We start from the raw sequence: 13554 nt of genomic DNA on the forward strand, positions 1-13554 counted from the left end.
GTGAGCACAGAAGGTTTGTAGAATAAAAAATAAAAATAAAATAAAACCCAGCGGAAGTGGAATCATTGTTGCCAATCAAGATTTAATTTCTAACTTTAACTTTTCACGTTTCAGATTTTTAAATACTTCAACCAACCAAACTTTTAAACACAGTTTAAATAGATTGTCATGCTGTGCTTGGATGCCTTTAATTTAATGCAAGGTCACTGCAGGATATTAAGTCATTTTGAAATTTTGTTATTGGAAAAATACTGATTTCAAGTAGGTAATTACAAATAGGGAAAATAGTAGTTATGGACTTTCTTCTGATACATGTCATGAAGAAATGTCCCTCTGCAGTCAGACAAATCTGTTTTGAAATGAATTTATCACACTGGGAGCTGTGAGATCACACTCGATATCTCATCCTATCTAATCATCTTATTAAAATCTTAATTTAGCACATACAGTATATCCATCTGTACAGCATGCCTGGACAGCTGTTGTAAAGTAAAAATCCCTGGTGGTTAATTCTAATGATTTTTGAGCAGAAATATTTCATAATGTGTCTATTTTCCAGTTTCTCTTTGATGGTGACCCATTTTCTGAGAACTGGGTGAAGGATATGAAGATGTACGTGTGTTTTCTACTTAGGCCTACACAGTCTGTTTTTTTTTATAACAGTAACGATCATATAGGTCTCACATACTTGTGCCCTTTTGGAATTAATTAAGAAAAGTCTTCCCAATTAGTCTTTAATTGCCCTCCTTTAAAAAGAGCTCTTCTGCAGGGACTCTTGTGCAGTTTAATTGGCCTGGCCTTAACGAGTTTTCTCTCATTAACCCCTCATGGGTTTAACGACAACTGGGCCTTATTGGAATATGAAAAGATTATAATTTATGCAGATGTGTACAACCCCAGCCTCTTTTGAGAAAGAGAGAACCTCACAAAAGACAGATTTAATGAATGAGCTTGTTCAGAATAGTGTGTGTGAGATAGAGAAGGAGAGAGTAAGAAACATAAAGGGAATCTATTCCCTCATTTGACCAGCAGGTGTAGCTGTACACAAACACACACTTTTACTATTTGTCTCAATTCGCCATGCTATTTTATTATCATTATATATATTTTTAGTATATATGTATATAATGTTAGATGTATAATCCTTAAAAAAAATACTGATTTTGTTTATATTTTTTGCTGTCATGAAAACTAGTGTTTTGACATGATACAATACATTGTGATGTATTATCTTTGAAACAATTAAATTAGTGTTATGTCCAAGCAAGTATTAGTCATAAACTTTTCCTTCATTTCGTCATTTTTAGAAGACCAATAACGTAAAACATAAAATGAATGCCTTCCCTGTTGTGTAAATTTATACTGGACATGAAAAATGTTTATTTAAAAAAAATCAATTTATTTAAAATCTTAAGTTAAATTTAGTCATACATATTGCTACTCAAATGTTCTAATAGGTACAAAGGTATGCACCTTTTTTAGCAGCAGATAAGGTAAGTTGTCCCTTTAAGGATACTGCTCCAGTAACCAGCTGTTCTACCCTAAAGGTTTTTGTAAAAGAAATAAATTCTGACAGCGTCGGCTGGTATGGATTTCCTCATTTGATGGATTTTTGATAAGGCTTTCCTCAAAATACAAGCTCCTTCATGTCTAGCACGCACATTTATATCAAAGCAGGAGTTTGATTGATTTATAAGCTATCATGCTTCAATAAAAACAGCAACATTTTTTAATGCCCCTCCTATTCGCTTTATGTCAGTGCATTTTACAGTTCGTCAATTCAATTTTATCTGCACAGCGCTTTTCATAATATTCATTGTTTCAAATATCTTTACAGAAGTCCATGTTATTGTTTATACCTAGATGTTTCATAGTCCACATTTAGCGGTTCAGAGCTAAAATAAGAATGCTGACCGCAAAAAATAGATTTGGTACTACCCCCGACTGAAGCAGACCACAACCAGTGTGTGTGGGTGGATGTGTTGTTAAGAAGAAAGCAGGTTTAAACGTCTCAATCAAGCTTTTCCTATTGTATCTACTACCACCTACTGCTGGATGCCTCAGTAACCAGGCATTCTTAACCTCTGACCTCTTATACACACACAGGTCTTGGCATCCGTCTTTTGAAACAGAAAACCCCACATGTATGCCAGCAGAGGTTAAAAGGTCAGATGGCACCTGCCTCCCCAATAGAACGCTATTGTCTATAACTTAATGCTTCAAGTCTTACCGTCCTCTTATGATCGATTTCTGGTTATCGTAATATTCTTGATTGGCATGTCACTTGAGATAAAACTATCTGCAAAATGAATACATTCCAATGTGCTCTGCAAAATCAAGTTAGACAGTTCTGAGAATGGTTAAATATCTTTAATGGTTCTTTTGTAATACAGATCTATAAACAACTTCTCAGTTGGTACAGAAAAGTAATTTATTGTTCATAATACATTCAATTCACATGGGAAGTTCAGTCTAAATCTGATATAAGGGAATCAATTAAACAAACAAAACAGTGTTTAGCATAACTTACTGAACTTACTGATTGTCACTGAAACAGGGACAACACACATAGCTTCCCATGACATATCACATTTCACACAATCACACCAAAAGACAGAAGAACAAGTGGTTGCTATTCCATAAAGACCAACTGAAATCATCATCAAAAAAAAAAAGTGGGGGTATTTGGGTAACTCACTTTATTATATGACCAACCCCCCACCCCCTTTCTTAAAATTTAATATAATTAACAATTAAAAAATGTAATGCTCTGTGAGAACACATAGGACGCGACACTCAATTAGCATCAAAAATACTGTTTGCTGCTGTTTACTGTTAGTGTTGTATTTAGTGTCCATTCACTAATTGTCACTGTTAGTACAGATTAGATTTGCTTGTTTAGCTTTGGCAGATCACAAATTGTCACTGGTGATTTCTTTTCCAAATTTTGAAATGAAAACCCAGGGTAGAGGGGCGAAGCGAATGTGGTCTGGATTCTGTGCAGGAGGGTCATTAAATCAGAGACACTGTAAAAGGACACCGTTCCTGCTTCGTGATCAAGAAACACTCCAATTTTGGAGACCAAGGAAATGTCAGTCTGCCGCCAATTGTGCTGCACACAAATATTCGATTTGGTAAAGTCACATTTCCAAGATATTTTGTTAGATCTAAAGACAAAACTTGAAGTACTATAGTCATATGAGAATGCAATAGAGCAACCTGCTCCTTCCCACTGTACTTCAAAATAACAGCGTCCAGATAGTTTCTCTTTACACAAAACATGCAAATAGTCCCCATTACCCACGTAACCGTTATTACATTTTAACACAAATTTGTTGTCCTTCATAAAGAGTGAAGAGCAGGCTGGATCATTCAGATTCAGATCAACGGAATCTGTTGATAAAAAGAAAACCACTGTATTAAACACTTCAGTTAGCATGAGGTTTCTGTCAAAAGCTGATCTTGGATTAATCTTTCAAATAATTTGACTTTATTTGTATTCTTGTTTAATAAAAGCCTCTCTGAAATGTCAGTCTGCCGCCAATTGTGCTGCACACAAATATTCGATTGGGTAAAGTCACATTTCCAAGATATTTTGTTAGATCTAAAGACAAAACTTGAAGTACTATAGTCATATGAGAATGCAATAGAGCAACCTGCTCCTTCCCACTGTACTTCAAAATAACAGCGTCCAGATAGTTTCTCTTTACACAAAACATGCAAATAGTCCCCATTACCCACGTAACCGTTATTACACTTTAACACAAATTTGTTGTCCTTCATAAAGAGTGAAGAGCAGGCTGGATCATTCAGATTCAGATCAACGGAATCGGTTGATAAAAAGAAAACCACTGTATTAAACACTTCAGTTAGCATGAGGTTTCTGTCAAAAGCAGATCTTGGATTAATCTTTCAAATAATTTGACTTTATTTGTATTCTTGTTTAATAAAAGCCTCTCCGGGCATCCTCTAATTCCCCTAGGACTCCACTCTCCAATGCACATTTGTATACAATTACAAGGCAACTTACATATCAGGAACTCTTCTCTGGTCTTGGGTTGAGATGGCAAATCTGAACAAAAACAAAACATTAAGTAAAGAATGAGAAAAAAGAATGTTGACTTACACTTTTTGATCATCTTTTTGTTCACAGAACTCACCATTACATGGACAGTGGGAACTAAAAAGATAAACAAGCTAAATTTGTTTACCATAATTTTAACAATCTGCCTGCATTCTGTATATTGTGTATGTTTTGGAATAAATTCTAAATGATGATTACTATTCTGGCTTTAAAATTTTCTTGGCTTTAACCATGAACTATGAAAACTTAACAGAAAAAAAATACAAACAGTAAATTTAAATACATAAACATCCTTAAAAGATCTCTCACCTTTCTCTGATATCCTCACAATGTCTTGTTCACAGAGATCATCCAGTTGGCTTTTGAGCTCACTGATGACTTTTTCTATTTCCTCAAATGTTAGTCGTTGGCTGACAGATGTGTTGCACAAGGCTGAACAATGGTAGCGGGAAAAAGAGGAGAAATTCTAAAGACAGAAAAAAAGATAATTAAAAAAAAAAAAATCATAAAACATTTCACACAGGCCTTTTAGTGCAGACCTGAGTCTGACATCACAGCTCAGTTTATTTGGTTGATTTGAAAGGGGTTTGCCTGTTTGAAATGGTGGGTGCAGCTCAAGAGAACTCTGATTTGACTGGATGTTAGAATGAGAATTCAAGTGTGATTCAGAATCCAAATGGAACAAAATTATGATTAAAACCGTGAAGCAGGCACCTTCTCGCTCCGAATTATTTCCAAGCCCTTAAACGATCCATTAAAATAGTTTATTAGCCTCTCACACTGTGTTAGCACACAGTGGTAACTATGGTTGTTCGTAGATTTTAGTGATGTCCTGGTCTTAGTACAAGGCCATAACTTAATCAGATTCCTTCCTTACAAGATTTAAGTAATCTTTTGAGAAAAATTTGAGAAATTTTTATAAGCAAATGCCAGGCATACAATAAAGGAATCCAACCTATTTGAATGTAAAATGCAGAGGATCAAAGCAAGAATTACAACCAATCAATGTTCACTGAATGTAAATATGATTATAGTTTATATATTTAGAATTAAAACTTGAATAATAACACTTCAATGCCTGATACTGAAAATTCCCATGTCTCATGAATTTAGTATGAACAGCAGGTAAAAAGTTACAATGCCAATAGTCAATTTATGCAATTTTATTTTACTGTCAATTTTACGTAGGGTTCACTAACCAGAATTCAATAACATTTTGAATTGCAGCCTGCCATGATTTTGTACCCTACTCAAAATGAGTCATGTGTAATGGACATTAAGCCTTGTTTCTTATTTTCATTACAAAAACATTTAGAGCTATTAACAAACAAACATCTAGTTATGCAAATGGTTGTAACCAGCTACTCACGATGGTACTCACATAGATGATATAAATGTGCATTGGTTCAAAACCAAAAATACAATATGAAGAGAGTTAATCGGGGAGGAGAGTCAGAACTTAAAAAATAAAATAAAATAAAATCTCCTATTGATGATCAGTTACCTGAATGACATAGACGTCATCCTCTATCAGTGAAAGCTGCCCAAGTTCATCATGTCTTTTCTTCAGGTCACTGATCTCCTGCTCCAGTGTAAGTATGATTTTCTCTACTCCGCTTACTTCTGCTTTCTCCTGAGCTCTGAACATCTTTATTATCTCTGCTCCACTGCTGCCTCTGCAAACAAAAAGCATGCAAAACTTTCAGAATGTACCTTATTTGTGCAAAATAATTTGGACTGTATCATGACTTTCTTATTTTTCCCAATCATAGTCCAAGGAAAATTCATTTTCTCCACGGCACATTTACTACAAAACTATAAAACAGTATAATTTACTTTAGCTTAGTATAATTGTACATTATTGTACTATAATATAATAACTATACAGTATATTACATTATACATCATACAGCCATGGCTGGACTTACCATTGGGCTTGACTGGGCTGCAGCCCCTGGACCCCACGTTGTAGGGGGCCCCGCCTTTACCCGTGATTTGTTCAGTTATATGGCAGTCAGAAATGAGCCGTATTTCCACTGCGCACACAAGGGTTAAACGTGCCAGCCGGGGCTCACAGCTTCCAACTGCGACATTCGAGGCCATAATCAAATGGCATAAACGGCTATTTATGATTATTTCACATAGAAGGACACACGTATTGAATTGCGTCTGCGTCGATTAATTGGTGATCACATGGCTACTTTAAACACCTCCACTAAGCCTTTAGCCCAAAAAAGCGCAAATTTATAAAGATCTCATATGTTCACACCTCATTTCATTACTGAGGATAATTCTATATTACATTAATGTTCCAATAAGTTATGCGATCTGAAGAGTTAAGCGCTCTTTCCCGTCACATAGTGGGGAAGAAATGTCATCAAAATTATTTTTAAAAATTTATATTTTAAATAAAGATACTAATAGCCACTTATTGAGTTTCTGTTTTTATACATGCTTATAGGAGCTAGCCTTTCACACAAACAAAAGTCCTGTTTTTCCGAATATATGGATGATCGCAAATGCACAATAAACAAAAATGTACTGATTAACTTTCAGACACAAAATTCCGTTTTGCTCCGTCAAAAAGAAAATAGAACAAATACCAGGGGTCTCATTTCTAAATGTTGCGTATGCACAAAATGGGCATAGAAATATGCGTACGCAATTTTCCACGCATATGTCGTGGTTTATAAAAAATAAACTTGCCGTGAATATGTTCGCACCGTACGGACATTCAGACCATGCGTACACAAACTTTTTCCTTGAGTGAGAAAAGTAACGAAGTCAACAACGATTTTATATCGATTTCGATATGCACATTTACATTAAATATTCCACTGTCATTAATGGAGATAAGCACTGAAATTACATTATTTTACAAACAACAATTTTATTAACAATAAACAATTTTCTGTGGCATGCTATGTTTTAATGACAGTGAGGACTGAGGAGTGCTATGGCTGCACAATAATTAATCTTTAAACGAAACTGCAGAGCTTATGCTCGGATATTATGGCGGACCCTGCTGGATTCGGTGGTTGAACGGTCCATTGTCCGGTTTGAATAGGACCAATGATAATAGCTTAGTGTACAACAGCAGCTGCACGGAGGTGTTGATGTCGTGTGAAGGAATCTCCACATTATGAAAAATTTTCATCTTATTAGCAAAACCGCATAAATTTTAACGAAACTGCAGAGCTTATGCTCGGATATTATGGCGGACCCTGCTGGATTCGGTGGTCGAACGGTCCATTGTCCGGTTTGAATAGGACCAATGATAATAGCTTAGTGTACAACAGCAGCTGCACGGAGGTGTTGATGTCGTGTGAAGGAATCTCCACATTATGAAAAATTTTCATCTTATTAGCAAAACCGCATAAATTTTATTTTATTTGAATTGTTTAAAACAATTGAAATACTATTTGGCCAGTGGAGAAGAATGAGATCAACTCTATTCTTAAATAGGCCTATTTATCTGAGAACTATTTTAATCAGTTTTGTTTTTATGAATAGTTTTATATATTTATTCTAAAACATAAGGATACTGGATAATTTTAGCAATAAAAATAAATGTGTATGTAACAAATTGCATTTATATTCCGCATCTCATAATTACTTAATGTCTTTTATCTTTGACAGGGTTAAACATGGTGTCACGTGGATGGGAATATGCATGGAAATGATATGCAGATGAGGTTATGCATAGTAAAACTAGGTTGTAAGCTCCATATATATGGTGATTTTGGGGAGGAGTCGGGGTGGAGATGCACGTACGCACAATCTTCCCCTGACTGTGATTTATAAAGGGCTTTTTGCGCAGGTTCTGGTGTTCGCATGGTTTTATAAATCTGAAAACTTTTGTGCGTACACTAAATCTAGCTTTTGTGCCTACATACACTTTTAGAATGAAATCTACAAAGAGTTTTATAAATGAGACCCCTGAACCGCTGCGTCTCTGAGCAAAACTGTGTTTTGTTTCTCAGCGTTACATGAACCAGTAAATGATTCAATCAGGCTATAAGTGAAGTTAAATGAATTAGCATTTTAAACAAATCAGTTGATTTAAGGATTCAACTCACTCATTAAGACAGTCACTTGCTGCTACCTACTGGTGGTTGTAGTTTCATATTTTAAAAAGTAGCTTATTTCATTTTTGCAATCATTAAATACATCTACATTAAAATGCTATATTTAAACTTGAGTGATTTCATTTGATTGTTGATAGCCAACATGTATTTTTATTCAAATTGAATTTATTGATTAAATTGAAGAATCTGGCATGAGGACACCGATATGACAATACATTTCTAGTTTATACATTTATACATCTCTGGATTTCAGGTTATATCTCAACTGAGAGCACAGATCCCGTTTATTGTACATGACTATTAAATATTGCATCTAAACATAGACTAGGCTACACATGTTGAACCTCAAAGCATATTTTAATTTTTGTGTATTTTGTTTTACTCCATAAAAGTAGTGTAGTGCATAGGTATAGAGCCCAAACATAACCTCTAGTACTCAAGTCCTGCCCTGCATACAGATGTAGTCCAGATCAACTGTGTACGCACATCTATCTGAAGAAGAAGTGAAGTAACGGTGGTAAAATTAGTAACTATAAGTTACAATCAACTTACCTTATGAGTATCCACAGCTTCTCTAAATTCTTGTACCTTCATCTCTCGCTGATGCATTTCCTTTTGTATGCCATCCTGATTTTCTTTCAACTGTACCTGTGATTGCATTTGCAATAGTTCAATATCATTTCATAATATGTTATTTAATATCATTTCATAATATGTAACAACTGAGTGTGTGAAACACTGGCTGTGAAAACAACCCTAATTTGTTTTAAATTTTAATAAAAGGTACTTTGAGCTTCTTTTGACAATATTATAAGATTATGATAATTAGTCTAATATTATTTGTATAACAGTTCAGAACGATATTTTCATCTATGTCAGAGACAAGTTTTCTCCGTTTAATATATTTGACTGGCAAATTTTGCATCAGTTTATTTACTAATGCAAAATATTATTGCAGACAAATCAGTCACTTTACCTGTATTTTTTGTCTTTCTGCTGCAGGTGAAGTCATGCTATGGTTCTGGTGGTTGATCAAAGCACACTGCATACATATCAGCTGCTGGTCTTTGCAACAGTACAGCTCCAGTAGCTTATGTTGGGAGCAGATCTGGTTAAGTAGATGTGGTGAGGCATTGACCAGTTTGTGCCATTTTAATGCAGGAGATGCATAATGGAGTTTGAATGTGAGATTCACAGTAAGAAGCCAAACATGTCAGACAAGACTTGATGGCTTTTTGTTTGGTCTCTGTGCAGATGTCACACTCCACGTCTCCAGACACAGCAAAACTCAGGACAGGAGAGTCTGTTCCAGCTTCTGGTGATTCTCTCTTCATTCTCTCTACAACTTCAGCCAGCACAGTGTTTTTGCTGAGAGCTGGTCTTGGGCTGAACGTCTGCCTGCACTGGGGGCTGCTGTAAACGGCTTTCTGATTGTCCCGATCCCAGAATTCATTAAGACAGTCCATACAGAAACTGTGCCCACAAATTGTAGTTACTGGGTTGTTCAGAAGATGAAGACAGATTGGACAGTTAAAGAGATTCTGATCATCAGAAGATTCTGCCATTTTGCTGCTGTGAAAACAGTAGAAAAACTGTACGTGATGTTACTGAAAAATTGAATCACGTAATCGACACCTCAAGTTTGAGTCCAATCTCACTCAACAACTAACAAAAATAAACACAAATATTTAAATATAACATTACAATTTTTGGTTTACTCAATATTGCTACTACGAGAAGTTAAATATCTTGGTTATCCCTTCATAAAAGTGAGCTCAGTAATGTTGCAATGAATGTTGGCATATGATTCAAGAGTACAGGAATTCATCTTTTTTTTAAAGAACTATTCCTTTCTTTATGGCTAAAACTTTTTAATGAGGCAATGAATGAATGCACATTTAAATTAAATTCACAAAATAGAAGTTCAAACATTTAGCCTATTCAGAAATGCAGCGTTATGCCTAAAGCTACACTTGGTTAAACAAATTAATTATATATCTATTTACAGGTGATGAAATTAATAGTTTAACGTTACCGCCTCATAATTTTCAAATCAAACCCACCTCATTTCTCTTTCTACTGTTTTTCTAACAAAATGACATAGCAGTGCGGGCACACCTCATATTTACACGTTCATTAAAAGTGTCTATGTACACGAGAATCTGTACACATTTGAGAAGAGAGGCGACGAGAAGCACAAGAAAGAAGCACCAAAAGTACTTCCTATCTTCTTCTTAATGGCGGGTGGCATCTAACGTTTAAGGTGCATATCCGCCACCTACTGTACTGGAGTGTGGGCCAGAAATGGATATTACTCAAAAATAGTTATGATCATAGCTACTACTTATAGTTAAATTATCTTCATTAAACCAGTTTATTTCATAAAATTATACAAAACTTTATTTATCTGATCTCCAACTTTAAATACATTCTCAAGATTTAATATTTTCTCTCCATATCTCTTCAATTCATCTTTTATTTTTTCCTTTGTGTTTCATATTTGACACATTGACTAAACACATGCTCTGCTGATTCCTCTTCCATTCCACAATCACACATCCCTGATGGATGTTTTTTCAATAAATGCATTGTTTTATTTAACCCAGTATGCCCCAATCTTAACCTTGAAATAATGATATGTTCTCTTGTATTTCTTCCTATTAACTTCATTTTCCCTACTTCTTGTATAATATTGTATAAATTACATCCTTTATTCCCTTCATCCCATTGTTTTTGCAAGGCCTTCATAATATAAGACAGTAGCTGTGTCCCAAAGTTAAGTGCACACACTTCGAAGGGCATGGACTTCGAAGGCCACACCTCCAAAGTGCACAAAGGACCCTCCAAAGTGGATGAAGGATGCTACACCTTCTCAGGATTTCCTAATTGCGCCACCAGGGGTTCCTGATTACGGCTCTGTCACATAGCAACGGTGCAAGAGGACAGCTGACGAGAGGACCATCCTGACAGGATAGGTGGAGCTAGAATTGCTCATTTTTGTTTTTATGTTTTAAGTCATAATGGAGGAGACGCTACATGGCTCACACTACATGATTGAAAGACTAGACGAATCACTGTGTAGCTCACACTATGCAACAAGATTTGTTCTAATCTGTCGTCGTCTTGTCATAGCTGCGCGCATACTACACAACACAACGCTAACAAGGTGCACACACTACAAAACATTCAATGAAGAGGCGTTCCCGACCCTCAACGAAAATACAATAGGCTTGTTTGAGATAAGCAAAATCTGCGCAGAATCGATCACCGGTGATCACCGCGAGATGCATGCCAGTTAGAAAAGTGTCCGAGTTACGTCCAACTTGCTCTGATGTCATGCTGACGTGTGCCAAAAAACTCTTGCGATGGCGAGGCGGCTTTGTCGGTTTGCGCAGTCGAGCGCAGTTGCTCTCCACCGACTGCGCTGATCAAAAGCATGATGGTAAACGACTGGATGACGACACCAAAGCCACTAGAAGGCAAGCCTGCAAACATTAGCTGAAAAAGTGTACACTTCTGGTCTGGCAGTACGTGGGAAAGGAGACCAGAGGCCGTTTTTTTAAATGGATGTCAATGGAGGAGAGGTTTCACTACGATGAATAAACAGCTTTTTAGAGGAAACGGCTTATCATTTAATGAATCGACAGCCTATTTGCTAATCTTCAACATGAAGTCAGACGTAACTCGGACACTTTTCTAACCGCCATGCATCTTGCGGTGATCACCGGTGATCGGTTCTGTGCAGATTTTGCTCATCTCAAACGAGCCTAATATCAATCAGGTTTGAAAATGTCGTAGCGTCTGTGATAGCTCAAGACAGGTTCGGATCATGTTGCTGACCTGCTCATACTTAACGAGCTTCGGCGACCGCAACGAGCACTGATTTGGTCACGATCCGGGGGTTTTGTCGCAGACTGTGGAAATCTTCTAGTTTACTTTTAGACATGCACTCGCAAACTTCCCTAAGCACTTACCCCCGGGGGAATCCCAGCCGCCATTTTGAAATGTGTTCCACTTCATCAAGTGGATGAGGGAAGTTTACATGGACATACCCTCGACCCCTCAATTTTGACAGAGGGAGCGAGTCTGCGTTTAATTTATCCCCACCCCAAACAACTCTATAATATATATATATAAAAAAATGTTATATTTATAACAGCCCATGCACATCTATGTACATATAGAATGCAGCACCAAACAAATTCGTAAGGGGAAACATGTAAACAATAAACCAACTCCATAGCGGATTCTAAGTGATCAAGGGCTTTGGACCTTCCGATTCAGCCCATTCCAAGGGTTCCACCAGTAGCGGGCACTCATGCAACGTAATCAATGATGTACAGCCGAGTAAACGAGACGGAGGGAAATTTGCGAGTGAAGGGCATAAAAAAGCGGACTGGAATACGGACTGGAACGCAGCCTAAGTTACACTGGTTTGCTGCATCCTTAATTGCTGGATTACAACTTTGAATGCAGGTATTGGCTTGGAGCTTACTTGAATAATGTAATGATACATATGAAAAACTACAAAACACACACACACCCACACACACACACGCATAGCAGTTCAAATGCTAACTGATATCTCACAAAGGTGCGATTTTATATAGTTTATTCTCTTGACCATGGTGATTATATGTAGACAGGTTAGCAACCCGGATTTTTTAGGCAGTTAAGCATAAAAATAAAACTGTAAAAAAAATTATAAAATAATAATAATAATAAAAAAAATAGGGCAATGTACAGCGGCAGCTGTGACAGATGAACAGTGCTCTGTATGGCAGATGAAGAAGAAAAAAAACGCATAGGAATTGTAACGAGGAGACAGGGATGAGAGACATGCGGATCCATTTGCAAATCTTTATTCATTAGAATGGCCAGAAACAGGCGAGGGTCAGACAATGGCAACATATTGAGGGCAAGACACAAGAGTAATCCAATAAACAGGCGTAGGTCAATCAACAGCGAACATAATCCAAAGGGCTTGACAAGAGGGGTAATCCAATAAAATGAGCGGTCTGAAACAGCAAGGCAAAGGGTTAATACACAGGCAGAAGATCAGAAAACAGGCAGGGCAAGACTTTGACTAGACTAAGGAAACTAGAAACTTAAACAAGGACAGGGATCTGGCTCTGTAAAGTAGCTATGCTAAAGAGCATAAATGCTTAAACAATACTCGGTAGTTTGAACAGGATCTGAGTGAGTGTTATATAGTGTGTGTGATTGGTTTCAGGTGAACGTGTGATTAGTGAAATGGCTGCTGGGAAATGTAGTCCGGGGTGACATGTGAAAGTCTGTGTGAGTGAGAGAGTCATAAAAATGGAAGAGCGACTTCTGGTGGTAATTGGACGGAAGTCCATAAACCGGATTCGTGACAGAGCC

General features: G+C 36.7%; 1 pseudogene; it reads right to left on the reverse strand.

Annotated features, from left to right (window-relative positions):
• Positions 1 to 2683: 2683 nt before the first annotated feature.
• On the reverse strand, positions 2684 to 10358 carry LOC107588680 (E3 ubiquitin/ISG15 ligase TRIM25-like; annotated as a pseudogene).
• Between the last annotated feature and the right edge of the window lie 3196 nt (positions 10359 to 13554).

The sequence above is a fragment of the Sinocyclocheilus grahami genome, unplaced genomic scaffold, assembly GCF_001515645.1.
Source record: "Sinocyclocheilus grahami isolate Dianchi unplaced genomic scaffold, SAMN03320097.WGS_v1.1 scaffold106.1, whole genome shotgun sequence".
Taxonomy (NCBI): Eukaryota; Metazoa; Chordata; class Actinopteri; order Cypriniformes; family Cyprinidae; genus Sinocyclocheilus; species Sinocyclocheilus grahami.